The 14453-nt window shown below is 44.6% G+C and overlaps 1 long non-coding RNA gene across 1 annotated transcript; it reads right to left on the bottom strand.

The window, feature by feature from the left end:
• Nucleotides 1-5465: 5465 nt before the first annotated feature.
• LOC109200139 (uncharacterized) lies at nt 5466-12653 on the bottom strand. Its single transcript, XR_002060355.2, has 3 exons — nt 12441-12653; nt 6784-6895; nt 5466-6483 (listed from the first exon to the last, which is right to left on the bottom strand). It is a non-coding gene; the product is annotated as an uncharacterized LOC109200139 (long non-coding RNA).
• Between the last annotated feature and the right edge of the window lie 1800 nt (nt 12654-14453).

The following is a 14453-nucleotide window of genomic DNA, read 5'->3' as shown; positions in this document are numbered from 1 at the left end:
TTGGTCTACTGAAATCTGTGTTAAACAACAACAAACATAAATTAGTAACAAAACTACAGTTGAGTAGAGGCAGTGGAGGCTTTACACACCACCATCAGCCATAATGCTAAACTTGCATCTTCAAATGTTTCTGAGCCATCTTGAACATGTTTCTACAGAGAAAAGTTCCACATTCAATGCAACCTGACTGAAATCCTGATTCTAGATGTTCAGCACACACACAGACAGTCACAGAGGTACTGTTTAAAGTTTAGTGTTAACCTGAGTCACTGATCATTTACAGTATTACAGAATCTGGCAATCTTTGCATGATGTCCATGTTACTGTAAGTTTCTAGCTGACTCTCAGGTGTAACAGGTGTGCCAGCAGGAAAGAGGCTCAATAAACCTGCATCCTGAGGTTTGTCATGCAGGATTAAAGGAGCCAGACTTTATTCAGACAGCTAGGATTGTATTTTACACTCACCCTGGGTCAGTATAAGAAGTATCATACAGTTTAAACGAAGGACTGAAACTTGCACATATTTATTATAGATGCATTAAGGCTAATTGGGATATATACTGTCAATCTGTGGCTGTGATTATGACTTTACTGGAAACTTTATTAACTAGTAACTTCATTAGTCATGACAGAAGCTAATATTTCTGTCCTAACATTGTTCAAACAGTAACAGCTTTACTACAATATAAGCTAACTTTTACACCGTAACTTTAAGCTAGCACCATAAAGACGGTAAAACACATAATAATATCTACAAATGTTATTAGCACTTATATTAGCACTCGCTGTATTACTAACATAACCACATTAACATTATTGACACTCGCTGACTTTTAATAGTCAGTCTAAATGCCCAGATAGCAAGGAGACATTGAAACAATGTTTAGTCAATATCAGGTGATTCTACTGAATCAACGTTGAAATCTGATGTTGACCTAATGTCACTCTTGCACCCTTTTTTAATATTGAAACAATGTCAGGTTTTGATATGGAACCAATGTTGAATGCTGACATTGATTTAACATTTAATTATGACACACTGTTAATATTGAAACAATGTTAGATTCTGATATTGAAACACCGTTGAACTATGATGTTGATTTTCCACCTCTTTCGCACCGTTGGTTTCTACTGAAACAACAGTTAAATCATGACTGGAAATCTACAGTTCTTTATAGGTATTTTAATCACTACTAAACTACTGCAAGTTTCCATCAATACTTAAACCACCGAAACAGATAATTGTACTTATTCCACAAATTGGACACCCTTTATATGTTAAAAATGATCTTACAATGTAGCTATCATGTCAATAGTAATATCCCGAAAACATAAAGCATCCGACCTCATATAACAGAGAAAAAAAACAACAAAAAAAGGTCAATAGACATGTATCATTTGCAAAATACTTTATTAAACAACAAAGTTTCCTTTTCACATTTCTTTGTTTCACGTCACTTTTTGTCATTGGGCGTCCTGCGCCAACCATATGATCTGGAGCATATCTGAGCCATTTCTGGACTGCTTGAGCAAAGACAAACTCAGACATAGAGTTCGCCCCTACCTGCTGCGTCAGGCCATCTAGGACAAAAATAGACACACACAAAAAAAAAAAAAGAAAAAAAAAGGGAATTAGATCACATGAATAACCTCTTGTTAATTGTCTTCAGCAGGGAGAAAGTCTGTACTAGGCTACTAGGCTGATAAACATGAAAGTCTCCAGGCGGAAATCAGCAAACTGACGCATCACTTTGATTCCCAAAGAGCTATAAGCTGAAAATTTGATGTCTTAGCATGGTATAGGGTCCTCGGGCTGTACAAACTGTACAACCCAAGGACAAAATAAGCCGAAGACCTATGACTCCATCTCCAGAGTAACAGGACATAAAAGTCTTGTTATTAAGAAAGAGAAAGAAAGTGAAGCTAGTGTAGCGGGGCTAAGGGAGGGTCTGTGCTGACGGACGTGGGTTACTGACCTGGTAGCCTGGCTGCCCCTGGGTGGGTCTGGGACGGGCGTGGGGTTCTTGGGCTGCTCTGTCTCTGGGCTGGGGCCCTGGCTGGGCCTTGGGGTCTTGGGTCCTGGTTGGTGTGTTGCCGGGGTTGTGGGCGGGTGGGTGTATGGGGGCCCAGCCCTGACGCAGGGTGCCGCCAGTGCATCGAGCCACCTGGGGGGCTCTTCAACTGTTGGGGGAGGCTGTTACATCTTGCAGGAGGTCTCCTCTCTTCAGGAACTCACTCTGCAGGAGGGGGAGATATAGGAGAGGTGGAGGAAGATCTCAGCCTGGGCGTCTATTGTCTTGTGTAGTCTGGAAGATGAGTGGATGATGGGGTGGGTGCAGTTTTCTCTGTGGTGGGGTTGGGTGGGCTGTCCCAGGCTCTGTGGGGCCAAGCAGCGCTGCTGAACTGGGCCCCGGTCCGGATGGGCCTGGGCCCCCTTTCTCTGGCGGGTTGCAGAGTATGGGGGTGCCTACTGGGGTCAGCGGGGGAGCTGGCCCCAGGGAGGGGTCAATTGCCCATCCATTCCTTCGCTCCCCATCTCCAGCTGCCTCCCTCTTCCCGCTCCACCACAATCACCCATACATGCAGGGCCTTGGGGTAAAGGTGTGTCACCAGGGTGCAGGGGAGGCATTCCCCCACCTCTGTCCCCTTCTGGCTGCCTGTGCCTCAATTTTATCCCACAACTTAGACATTCACATTACTCACACTCTCATAACACATACATATAGGATCTTGGGGGTGGGCACGCTACACAGAATCCAAAAGACCATCAGGGTGTACAACCTCACCCCTGGCGTCATTGCCCACCTCTCAATTTTAAATACATGTAGACATTGAGGGCTATCAGGGGGGGCTATGCGCTTACCTGCTGCTCTCTGGCAGGTAGCTCCATGCCCTTCTGGGTTTTAAATGCACCTTAGAACACACATGCATCACCACTACATATGAGCGGGCGGAAGGAGGTTTGGAGTCTTCATCACACACCCCCATTCTCTGCGGCCTGTTGGAGCGGGGGGGCTGGGAGGAGGAGTTGGCCGTCCGATTGGGGTCTGGATTGTGGGGCCTCCCTGCTGCTGCCGAGTCGGGGCAGTCTGCTTCTCTCCACCCCAGGGAAAAGGGTAACACTACCTGAGTCTGGGTGCAGTTTCGCCCTCCAGGGGCAAGGGTACCTAGACCTGGGGCTTAGAGTACGCTTGGGGAGTGTGATTGTGTGTACAGTGTCTATTTATGTCTGTCTCCACGTTGGGTGAGTGTTGAGTAATTGCATATGAGAGCATGAGGGTGGGAATGGATGTTTGTATCTGTGTGTGCCTGTATGTCTGTGTCTGTATGTCAGGTTGGGTATCAGACGCCACCTGTCTAGGGACATCTCAGGCCCTCCAAGGTATGGAGGTCTATCTCCCCCCACCACTTCCCCTGCCAGTGGCAGACGCCCTCAGACATCGGTGCGTTGGTGGTTCTTTGTGTCCAGGGATGGGCGTCCAGGTACACACCGGCTCACTCCTTGGTGGTTGCTTGTCGGGGCCTGGAGGCTGGGGCTCGCTCGGGCCACTTCGGGGGTGGGGTGCCCTCAGCCTCTCGGCCTGGGGCTCGGTCACTCTGGCACAGCTGGCTGCCGGCGGAGCTCACGGACACGTCACTGCAACCCCCCCTGGCTTCTGCTCCGCGGCTGCTGAGTGACCCCTCATCTGGGGCTCTCCTCAGCTCTTTCTGGGATAGTGGCGCGGCTGCCCCTCTGTTGGTCTTCCTTGGTCTCTTGTGTTTTGAGGGCCTCTAGATGTCTGGAGTCTTGATCTCCTCCATACATGCTTCATGCCCTGGAGGACGGGGCTGTGGCTCCCCACACCCTCTAGCAGAGCGTTACATGAAGGAACCTTTTAAATACAAGTGCGTTCATGCTCACAGGTGTACACACGGGTGCTCACACACACAAACTACACCCTTTTTGGCTCCTACCTCAAAGCACACTGTGCGCTGTCGATCTTACGTGCTGCACAATAATGTTTAATATTTAGTATTTACTGTTATATTCCCATAGATCATCGTGATGTTGTTTATTATGATGCTCTTTTTTTTTTCTTCTGCTTGTTTTCTCTTTTTTCTTTCTCAACAGGTGATCCAGGTGATTGATATATGTATTTTTTGTCTGCTTATTTTGTTGGTTTTTGTTTTTTGCCTTTTATCCCCGTCCCTCTTCCCCGCTGTTTTTCTTTCCCTCTTTCTTTCTCCCCTTTCTTTTCCCCAGTCAAGTCTGTCCCGTATTTAGCAAGTGAAAATAAAATAAAATAAACAATTAAAGGTGAATCAAATAGACCATTACGGCAAGGCTGGGATGGTCCATTTGGTAAAGTAAATCCGTTGGGGATCTTTCTTCGCCTTTAGACAATAATTCTGATGGCAAAAGAGCCAAACGGGACAGGCCAAAAAAAAAAAGAAAGAAAGAAAGACAAAGAAATATAGCAAAGACCAGACACAGGAAATGTTAAACGCACCCAGCACATCAGTTGATCCCTTTATTGTTCACTTTAGGCTCATAAAACAATAATAAACGGCGCTGTCTCTTTAAATGCCCTTTTTTGCTTTGTCTGGTCCTTGGTTTTTTTCCCCACCCAGTTGAGTACAGAGGCCAGCTCGTTTGTAATGGCATAAGCCATTACACGGCAGACTCGCACCTCCAGTGTGGTCCCTCCAATCAACGCAAACCGTCTCACCTATAGAGACAATTTAAGAGATGGAATTAGCGTGTCTCATGTCTTAAATGTGTATGCAAGTGCTTGTGTGTTTACATCATGCAATTGATGACAGAAACATATCATTTAGTTTTCCCTAAAGCCTGATTTTCAAGTCATACAAAGAATAAACCAAAGTATTTGCAGTAGAATGTATTTCTATTCCCTTTTGTTGGATATTCATTTGTTAGCCTGCTGTTGTGTAATCACGCAGGTCGTACATCAACAGGCCATTGTTATGCATTTTAATCAAATTTGACAGCTATTACACTTCTTAGTTACAAAGTTTACATAACCTTTAAATACTTACCATTGCCTTATTTGCCTCCGGGTATTGCAGAGCTGCCTCTGCATTGTTTAGCTCCTCCATGTTGTGCAAGGGCGAATCCAGAGGCAATACCCCAGCATCTACAGATTCATTGATGCAGGGATGGCGGTTGGCTTTGACCTCCTCACGGAGATCATTAACTGCTCTGGTCAGGTCTGACAGCATCGTTAAAATCTTATGTGAGGTCGCATCTGTTTCAAAGAACAATTATAGAAAGATTAATGGCTTGTGACAAACAGGTTAAGCAGTGTGAGGCGAAAAACTATTATATCCATAATTCATGGCTTCACATTCTGCATTCAAGTATAAGTTGTTGTAACTGCTAAAAGTGTTTACTAGTTTTTACCTGTCACATATATTTGTTATACCATGTAAACTGTCAAATTCCAAGATTTTCGAAATTGCCTTGTAATAGTCCTCACAGAGTCTCTGGAATCTAAAAAAATCAAAACAAGATGACATTAAACAGTATAAATTGGTGTTTTGAAGATAAGAGTCCAATGACATTGTGATGCATCTTAATAACTTTTTTAAAAGCATACCATCTCTAGCGACGGCACTGACATCAGGCTCTACATGCTGGGGAGATTGCAAAGCTGTGTCGGTTTGTGTTAGTGATGTGCGGATCGATACTGAAAAATCGATTCCTCCAATACCAGTCATTTATGTTCTAGAATCGATTCTCATATTAAAATATTGATATTTTTGTAATTTAGGGTAAATTTGTAGTTTATCATTAACAGGAACACAGTGGAAAGAAACTATATCATTCGCATCGTCTACATTGGAAGGAACTACTTCCTCTTCCGCCTTTCATAGTCATGAGCAAAATACGGCTGTATAAATGTGTCACAGCCCCTTCACAACAATGGCTGAGCGTAAATGGAATCATGTACGGACGTATTTTACCTCCACAAACAGCCGAGACACGGTTTGCGATACATGTGGCGAGACAGTGAGGTGTTGTGGCAACACCACTAACCTCGTCAAACACCTCAGAGTAAATCATATCACAGAAATAAGTTTTTGTACAAAGTATCAGTATCGGATCAGTATCGTCGATACCACCCCGAATTTTACTTGGTATCGGATCGGAAAGGAAATCAGTGGTATCGCACATCACTAGTTTGTGTGTTGTGCCGGAGTGGTTAAAGGTGCTGGAAGCTGGGCAGGGCATTATGATGGTTGCTATCAGTGGGCTGGGAGGCAGACTGCAGAGTGGTGGGGGCTGTTTAGAAAAAGATAATTTTTTAAGTATTTAAGAATACAAACAACTTGTCTACAAAGTTTCCTTGTGTCAGACACAGATATGTACACACTAGACAGTATTTTATTACCTGGCATTCTCACTCCAGGGGCCTGGGGAAACCGTTTTTTTTTTTAGGCTGGTCATCCTCAGAGTCCGTATAAGTGTACAGGGGATTTGGTCTAAAGAAATGAAATTAAAAACTGCCATAAGTAATTGTAAATGTGCTTTTGGTCTATTTTTTCTTACAGTTACAGTTTCATTTGTAACAATACACACAGGAAACGGAGACGTGCAAGAAGGTACAGTATAAAAGGAATTTTTGAAGTGCACAAGTGTACAACGCTTTGCATTTTAAAGAAGTTTACAAACTTCCACTTTTTGGACTATATTATGTGGTGATATTGCTGTATGCTTGCACCACAGATATTTATAAAAGAGAAGATCAATGAAAGATATGTTTGTGATTAAAAAAGTATTACTTATGCTTTCTTTTAAGACCGGTCTGGGTTTCTTCTTCGGACTGAAGGTCGGAGGTATCACAGTGTTCACGTAGATATCTCTGAAGACTATGTTCTGCTTCGTCAAATGTGTCTGGAAGTACAAACACAATGTATGGCCAGACATAAATTAGGATCCGAAAAATTTGTTATTGTTAAATTTATACAACACCAATCCAGATAATTCCCACCATGGCTTATGAGAAGCCGGACTGGTGCATACGTGAGCCATGTTGCACTGGGATGAACTCTCCTCTTTACTGCGGCGTGGATCATGGATGTTTCTCGCGGAGGATATGGAGGCCATGACAATTTCTCCCCATTTATCCATGAACTAGGGACAATTTCTGTACTACCAGTGCTGAACTGCACAATGCACCAGTCTTTCATTTTTATCTTTTTTTACTTTGGATTCTTTTTTTGCCCTGTCTAGGATAAATAGGAAACAGTTAATTAAAATATATTTAATTTGTATTACAAAAATCTATTGTCTGAACTAAATAATAAATAATTGCTTAAAATGTATAAAGGCAACAATTACAAGCTTGGCTCAGAAGCCCGATAAAACAAACTGTTTTGTTTTTATTGACTATGTATGATTGGCAATGCAATGAAAGCTGTGTTGTCAGGACAAAGAAAATATTTGCCGGTAATATTATTGAGCTTTGTAATGCCAAGTCTGCTGTTCAGCTGGATGACGGTAAGGGGTACTGAAAGTAAGGCTCCTTGTGACAAAAGTTTTGTAAAATAGCAAATGTGTCACCATCTACTTTCACAATGATTAAAGTAATGTCATCTACTACCTGCACACAGTTTTCTCCATCCCCTAAAGACAAGATGTACTTTTCTGTCACTACTTTTTTGTACTGCTCTGAATGGTTTATCTGAGCCACAAGTGGCCCATCATAATGCTGATGCATTAATTTTTGTGCTTTTCTTGGTGGTGATGGCTTTACTTCTGGTTTTTCAGAAAGTCTTTTTACAATTTGCTGTAAAGGCAAGTGAGGCTTTCGCAAGAGATGTTTAATCTGGCCTAAGTAATTTTCATAGGGGAAAGCAGCAATGTTATCTAACGGGCCAAAGAGTCGATATTCTTCTGACAGGTGTGTCAGCTGGCGTACGTTGTATGTGATTTCATCCCTACCATACAATTCGCCGAAGTGACAAACAAATGACACCAGGAATTAATTGGTGCAATCGACCATTTCATTAGACATACAAGGAGATAACGGCAGATGCTACTGAAAACAACATAAAGTTATCAACTGGAACGCTATTCCTAAGCACTACGGGCCCTGTGTACAACATAAAATTTCACAACTCTGTTGCTTTCCATCTCTCAATTTCAGACAATTCCCTTGGCTTGCGGTTAAACTCATTTGGTGTATAAGGTCGCAGAGCTTTCAACCTTTCTGAAATTTCACCTACTGTTCGACTGGACAGCCTAGTTGCAAGTTCTTTGCCCTTCATCCACAAGTATATGAGTTTTCTTGTGACTCCAAGACAACATAGATGCATATAATCCAAGGGAAACATCTTAACCATACCAGCTAAAGGAGACAACATTTGATTCAAGTGGTGGTCTTCATCAATCATCAACTGAAAATCAGCATCCGTTCTAAGCTTTGCATTAACTTCTGTATATGTCATTTTGTTCTTCCATTCACCTACTTGAACACATTTGTCACAACCAGAATAACCATTATGAGCGTTTATGTTTTTAATGAAAGCTCTTGCAGGTGCATCACACAGAAATGAACATACCTTAACTGTTATGTGGCAGCTATTGTAAATAATGCCATATTTCAAAATGTGGCTTAGGTCCTTAACAAATTGGTCCAAGAACTGAACTGCACTTTTTGGCTTACCAAGACCACAGTAGAGACCAACAAGGAATGGTGATTTGGTGTAGTCAACATTTGCAATTGCCAGAATTGGCCAGAACTGAAGTTTACTGCTTTTGAAAAGGGGGAGTCCATCTATATTAAACTGCAATTTTAAGTCTTTCAACTTGGCAGGCAAGATCAAGGATTTTAGTCGTGAGACTAACGCTTTAGCCAAACCAAAATCCTGGTGTTCCCCACCATCCATTTTCATTGTCCTTATTTGACCTAGTGTCCTGAGAACTATCCTGGCATCTTTTGGTAGGTCTGGGTGAAACACACGCAAAATTCCCAAGAGTGCTGTTACTGCCACCAACAAGACTGAAATGTGGAAGCCCAGTATCTTAAACTTGTTATTAAGAATTCAGTATTTGGCGCTTCGGCATCTGCTTCAGTATCACTATTATCTGAATCAAAAGGTGGTGCAGGGCAATCAAAGCTGTCAAAACTAAAGTCACAGTCATTGTCCTTGTCGGGTGATACAGTTCTCACATACTTCTGAAATCTCCTCATAGTCCCTTGTAAATTCTTGCCTGTCTATGCCTGGGTGACAACAGTGGGACACACCAGACTCCAACCGCGGTCGCTTAAGTTCAACCTGTGCGTTACCGCTTTGGATATTTTGTTCGCCAACCATCTCTTCAAAGTGCCTGAGTATATCTGACTCTGCGGCCTCAACCATTGACCTTAATTTGCGCCTCCTTGACCAGTGTGATGCCATTGTCAGTGTATATCAGATTTTTAAAAAACATGGTGTTACGACCCGGCTCAAGGCCGCAACATAAAAGAAGATGAATACCAGATTGTGGGTGAGAAGAGGCTTTATCTTAAAATGGACAACCAGGTTGGCTAGAAATGGCTGGTGCCACTAAGGCAAACACAACAAAAGAGATGGACAAAATGGTAAACGGAGAACTAAACTATACTGGGAAAACTAAACTACTGACCCTGAACAGAAACACAAACCTGAACACAAATAACCGCGAGCAGAAAACAGATGACGGTTGGGCAGCAGGGAAAACACACGGATGAGACATGGTGGATACACAGACGGGCCAGCCAAACTACAAAGACAGAGGACGCGACTTAAATACACACAGGGAAACACAGGGAGATTGCACACAGGTGGGGAACACAGCTGGGAATAATCAACAAGACGAGACAGAGGTAAAACTGAACACACTCACATGAGACGCAGACCTTCACAATAAAACAGGAAACGAGAACAAATCCTTAAACATAACACAAAACAAAACACTGACAACATTAAATCATAACATTTCCCCCCACCCAAAAATCAAACATTTAACCCCAAATGAAAATGTTTGATCCATGACCTAGAGAGCCATGAATGCTGTAGTCCTGGAGGACCAGCGCACAAGGCACTGGCCGCTATTCTGCCGGCGGACGGAATGCTGAAGCGGTCCCTCGGACCCTCCAGCGGAGGCAGACGAATGCCGGACGGGCCGCTCGGACCCTCCAGCGAAGACAGACGAAGGCCGGACGGGCCGCTCGGACCCTCCAGCTGAAACAGAATGCTTAAGCGGTCCCTCGGACCCTCCAGCGACGACGAATGAATGCTGAAGCGGTCCCTCCAGCTGAAACAGAATGCTGAAGCGGTCCCTCGGACCCTCCAGCGAAGACGGACGAATGCTGGACAGGCCCCTCGGACCCTCCAGCGAAGACGAATGTTGGCTGGACAGGCCCCTTGGACCCCTCCAGCGGAGACGAATGTTGGCTGGACAGGCCCCTTGGACCCCTCCAGCGGAAATGGAAGGCTGAAGCGGTCCCTCGGACCCTCCAGCGAAGACGGAATGCTGAAGCGGTCCCTCGGACCCTCCAGCGATGACAGACGAAGGCTGAACAGGCCCCTCGGACCCTCCAGCGAAGACGAATGTTGGCTGGACAGGCCCCTTGGACCCCTCCAGCGGAAACGGAAGGCTGAAGTGGTCCTCCGGACCCTCCAACGAAGACGGACGAATGCTGGACAGGCCCCTCGGACCCTCCAGCGAAGACGAATGTTGGCTGGACAGGCCCCTTGGACCCCTCCAGCGGAGACGAATGAAGGCTGGACAGGCCCCTTGGACCCTCCAGCTGAAACAGAATGCTGAAGCGGTCCTCCGGACCCTCCAGCGAAGACGAATGATGGCTGGACAGGCCCCTTGGACCCTCCAGCGGAGACTGAAGGCTGAAGCGGTCCCTCGGACCCTCCAGCGAAGACGGAATGCTGAAGCGGTCCCTCGGACCCTCCAGCGAAGACGAATGTTGGCTGGACAGGCCCCTTGGACCCCTCCAGCGGAAACGGAAGGCTGAAGCGGTCCCTCGGACCCTCCAGCGAAGACGGACGAAGGCTGGACAGGCCCCTCGGACCCTCCAGCGAAGACGAATGTTGGCTGGACAGGCCCCTTGGACCCCTCCAGCGGAAACGGAAGGCTGAAGCGGTCCCTCGGACCCTCCAGCGAAGACGGACGAATGCTGGACAGGCCCCTCGGACCCTCCAGCGAAGACGAATGTTGGCTGGACAGGCCCCTTGGACCCCTCCAGCGGAAACGGAAGGCTGAAGCGGTCCCTCGGACCCTCCAGCGAAGACGGACGAATGCTGGACAGGCCCCTCGGACCCTCCAGCGAAGACGAATGTTGGCTGGACAGGCCCCTTGGACCCCTCCAGCGGAAACGGAAGGCTGAAGCGGTCCCTCGGACCCTCCAGCGAAGACGGACGAATGCTGAAGCGGTCCCTCGGACCCTCCAGCGGAGACGGACGAAGGCTGGACAGGCCCCTCGGACCCTCCAGCGAAGACGAATGTTGGCTGGACAGGCCCCTTGGACCCCTCCAGCGGAAACGGAAGGCTGAAACGGTCCCTCGGACCCCCCAGCGAAGATGGACGAATGCTGAAGCGGTCCCTCGGACCCTCCAGCGGAGACGGACGAAGGCTGGACAGGCCCCTCGGACCCTCCAGCGAAGACGAATGTTGGCTGGACAGGCCCCTTGGACCCCTCCAGCGGAGACGAATGAAGGCTGGACACTTGGACGCTCCAGCGAAGACAGACGAATGCTGAAGCGGTCCCTCGGACCCTCCAGCGACGACGGAATGCTGAAGCGGTCCCTCGGACCCTCCAGCGAAGACAGATGAATCCCGGACGAGCCCCCAATTCTGTTACGACCCGGCTCAAGGCCGCAACATAAAAGAAGATGAATACCAGATTGTGGGTGAGAAGAGGCTTTATCTTAAAATGGACAACCAGGTTGGCTAGAAATGGCTGGTGCCACTAAGGCAAACACAACAAAAGAGATGGACAAAATGGTAAACGGAGAACTAAACTATACTGGGAAAACTAAACTACTGACCCTGAACAGAAACACAAACCTGAACACAAATAACCGCGAGCAGAAAACAGATGACGGTTGGGCAGCAGGGAAAACACACGGATGAGACATGGTGGATACACAGACGGGCCAGCCAAACTACAAAGACAGAGGACGCGACTTAAATACACACAGGGAAACACAGGGAGATTGCACACAGGTGGGGAACACAGCTGGGAATAATCAACAAGACGAGACAGAGGTAAAACTGAACACACTCACATGAGACGTAGACCTTCACAATAAAACAGGAAACGAGAACAAATCCTTAAACATAACACAAAACAAAACACTGACAACATTAAATCATAACACATGGTGCTGTATTTGAAAATAGCTAAATAAGTAAATGGTTAAACACTAGGAATTATTTAAGGACATGAGTTTCTTACTTGTTTATGGGTGGATGGTAGTTAAGAAATCCGATCTGAAAAGAGAAAAAAAAAAGGGGCACAATGTCAATAAAAAGAGGAAAAACATGATAGCCGAGATACATTACAGGTAGGTGACTTATTCATTATTCAAGGCACAAATGGAAAGTCATGTGTGCGTGCAACGTAAAGTCACGTGGGCATGCCGCGTGAGCATTCGAACTCAGTTTTTGTGTGTGAATTAAAGCGGGTGCTCTCCAGTCATCAAAAGTAACAAAGTCATTGTACATTTATAGAGTTACCTTTACGTTTACCAATCATATATCACAGATTAAGAATTTTTTTTAGTAATATGCAAAAAATCAACCATAGAGCGACTATTAAACCCGATTCCTTTTCCCCATGACAAAACAGAGAAAACCGACTCAGTGTTTTAAAACAGTTATATTTCTTTATTTAACCATCTTCCAGAGAGAGACCTCTGCACAGCTCAGACGCCAGTTGCAAGAGCTCTCTAACATTAGAATCATCAGCTGTGTCTTATATGGTGTTATTTTGGTACTTCACACGTCACACAGGCTTGAACATTGCTTATATAGAAAGTTCCTCTTTTTTGTGTCTATATCTATTAATATGCCTGTGCACTACAACTTACTGTTTTTCAGTCTGGCTGAGCACTTATTTGTGAGTCAAAGGTGGCCTTGCTCTACAAGCCTTTATTATTGTGTACTGTATTTATTCTTATTTTATTTTATTCTAATTTTTGCTTCATAACTTTTGCACTGTCCACTTCCTGCTGTGACAAAACAAATTTCCCACGTGTGGGACTAATAAAGGTGATCTTATCTTATCTTATCTTATCTTATCTTATCTTATTAGAGTACATAAAACAATATAATGAGCAGATACACATTAAAATATTTCTTTTATTCCTAACAGTCCCCCTTTTTCATTTCTCACTTGAGAAATGAACTAATTCCTAATCTATCCCATTAAGTTTACTTCAATGCAATCCAATTGAATTTTATTTATATAGCGCCAAATCACAACAGAAGTCGCCTCAAGGCGCTTCATAGCTACAGAGAAAAACCCAACAATCATGTGACCCCCTATTTAGCAAGCACTTTGGCAACAGTGGGAAGGAAAAACTCCCTTTTAACAGGAAGAAACCTCCGGCAGAACCAGGCTCAGTTAGGGGCAGCCATCTGCTGCGACCGGTTGGGGTGAGATAACAGAGACTTTGAAGAGAGAGAGACCTAATATTTAATAATCCACATTTCACTGTTTTACTCTTTGGTTCAGATGTGGATTCTGTATTGTTCTCTCTTTGTGATTGATTATGTTTAAGTTGTTTATTGCTGGCTTTTAGTTTGTTTTTGTCTGTCTGGGAGCTGACATAGTCTCTATGGATAAGGGTTTTTTTTGGTGGGGTAGCATCAGGAGAGAAGCTCCAGAGAGGCATGTTCCATGTTAAAAGCTAAAATATAACAAAAGAGATTATGCTAAACAAACAAAACCTTTCAATTGCCCAACCCTATCTGTCCCCTCAACGGGTTGTATGTTTTCAATGTTTCCTAATTATTTTGTCATAAAAATAAATCAAACAAATAACTTAAGCTGTGTGACAGCACCTTGCGTTTACGCCAGGCTGTGAGCTGCCCTAAATCTACTTGCTACACCCCCTTTTCACCCAGTTTAATTTTTTTAATCCTAGTTTAAAACTATTCCTGACTTCCCTCAGTGTACACTGTAAAGTCTAAAAGATACAATTAGCTTCTTCCTGGTAAAAGGTCCTACATTATTTTCTCAACCTTTGGAAACATCCTCTATAGAGTTAACCCGTTTCATCTTTAAAACTTAGGCCTGATTTCTTCGCCCCCTTTAACGGGTAGCGCATATCCAGTCTGAACACTGTGTTTGGGCAATTTACATAACATAAAAATCCTGCAGCTATTTGTAAAGTCCCTCTCATTACTTTTATGCTCCCATTATAACCTATGTCTAACAAGCTTCTAAACTTCTTTGCAATATAAA

Source organism: Oreochromis niloticus, linkage group LG20 (assembly GCF_001858045.2).
Source record: "Oreochromis niloticus isolate F11D_XX linkage group LG20, O_niloticus_UMD_NMBU, whole genome shotgun sequence".
Classification (NCBI taxonomy): Eukaryota; Metazoa; Chordata; class Actinopteri; order Cichliformes; family Cichlidae; genus Oreochromis; species Oreochromis niloticus.
The sequence above is the reverse complement of the archived record's forward strand: the minus strand, read 5'-3'. Positions and strand labels throughout refer to the sequence as shown.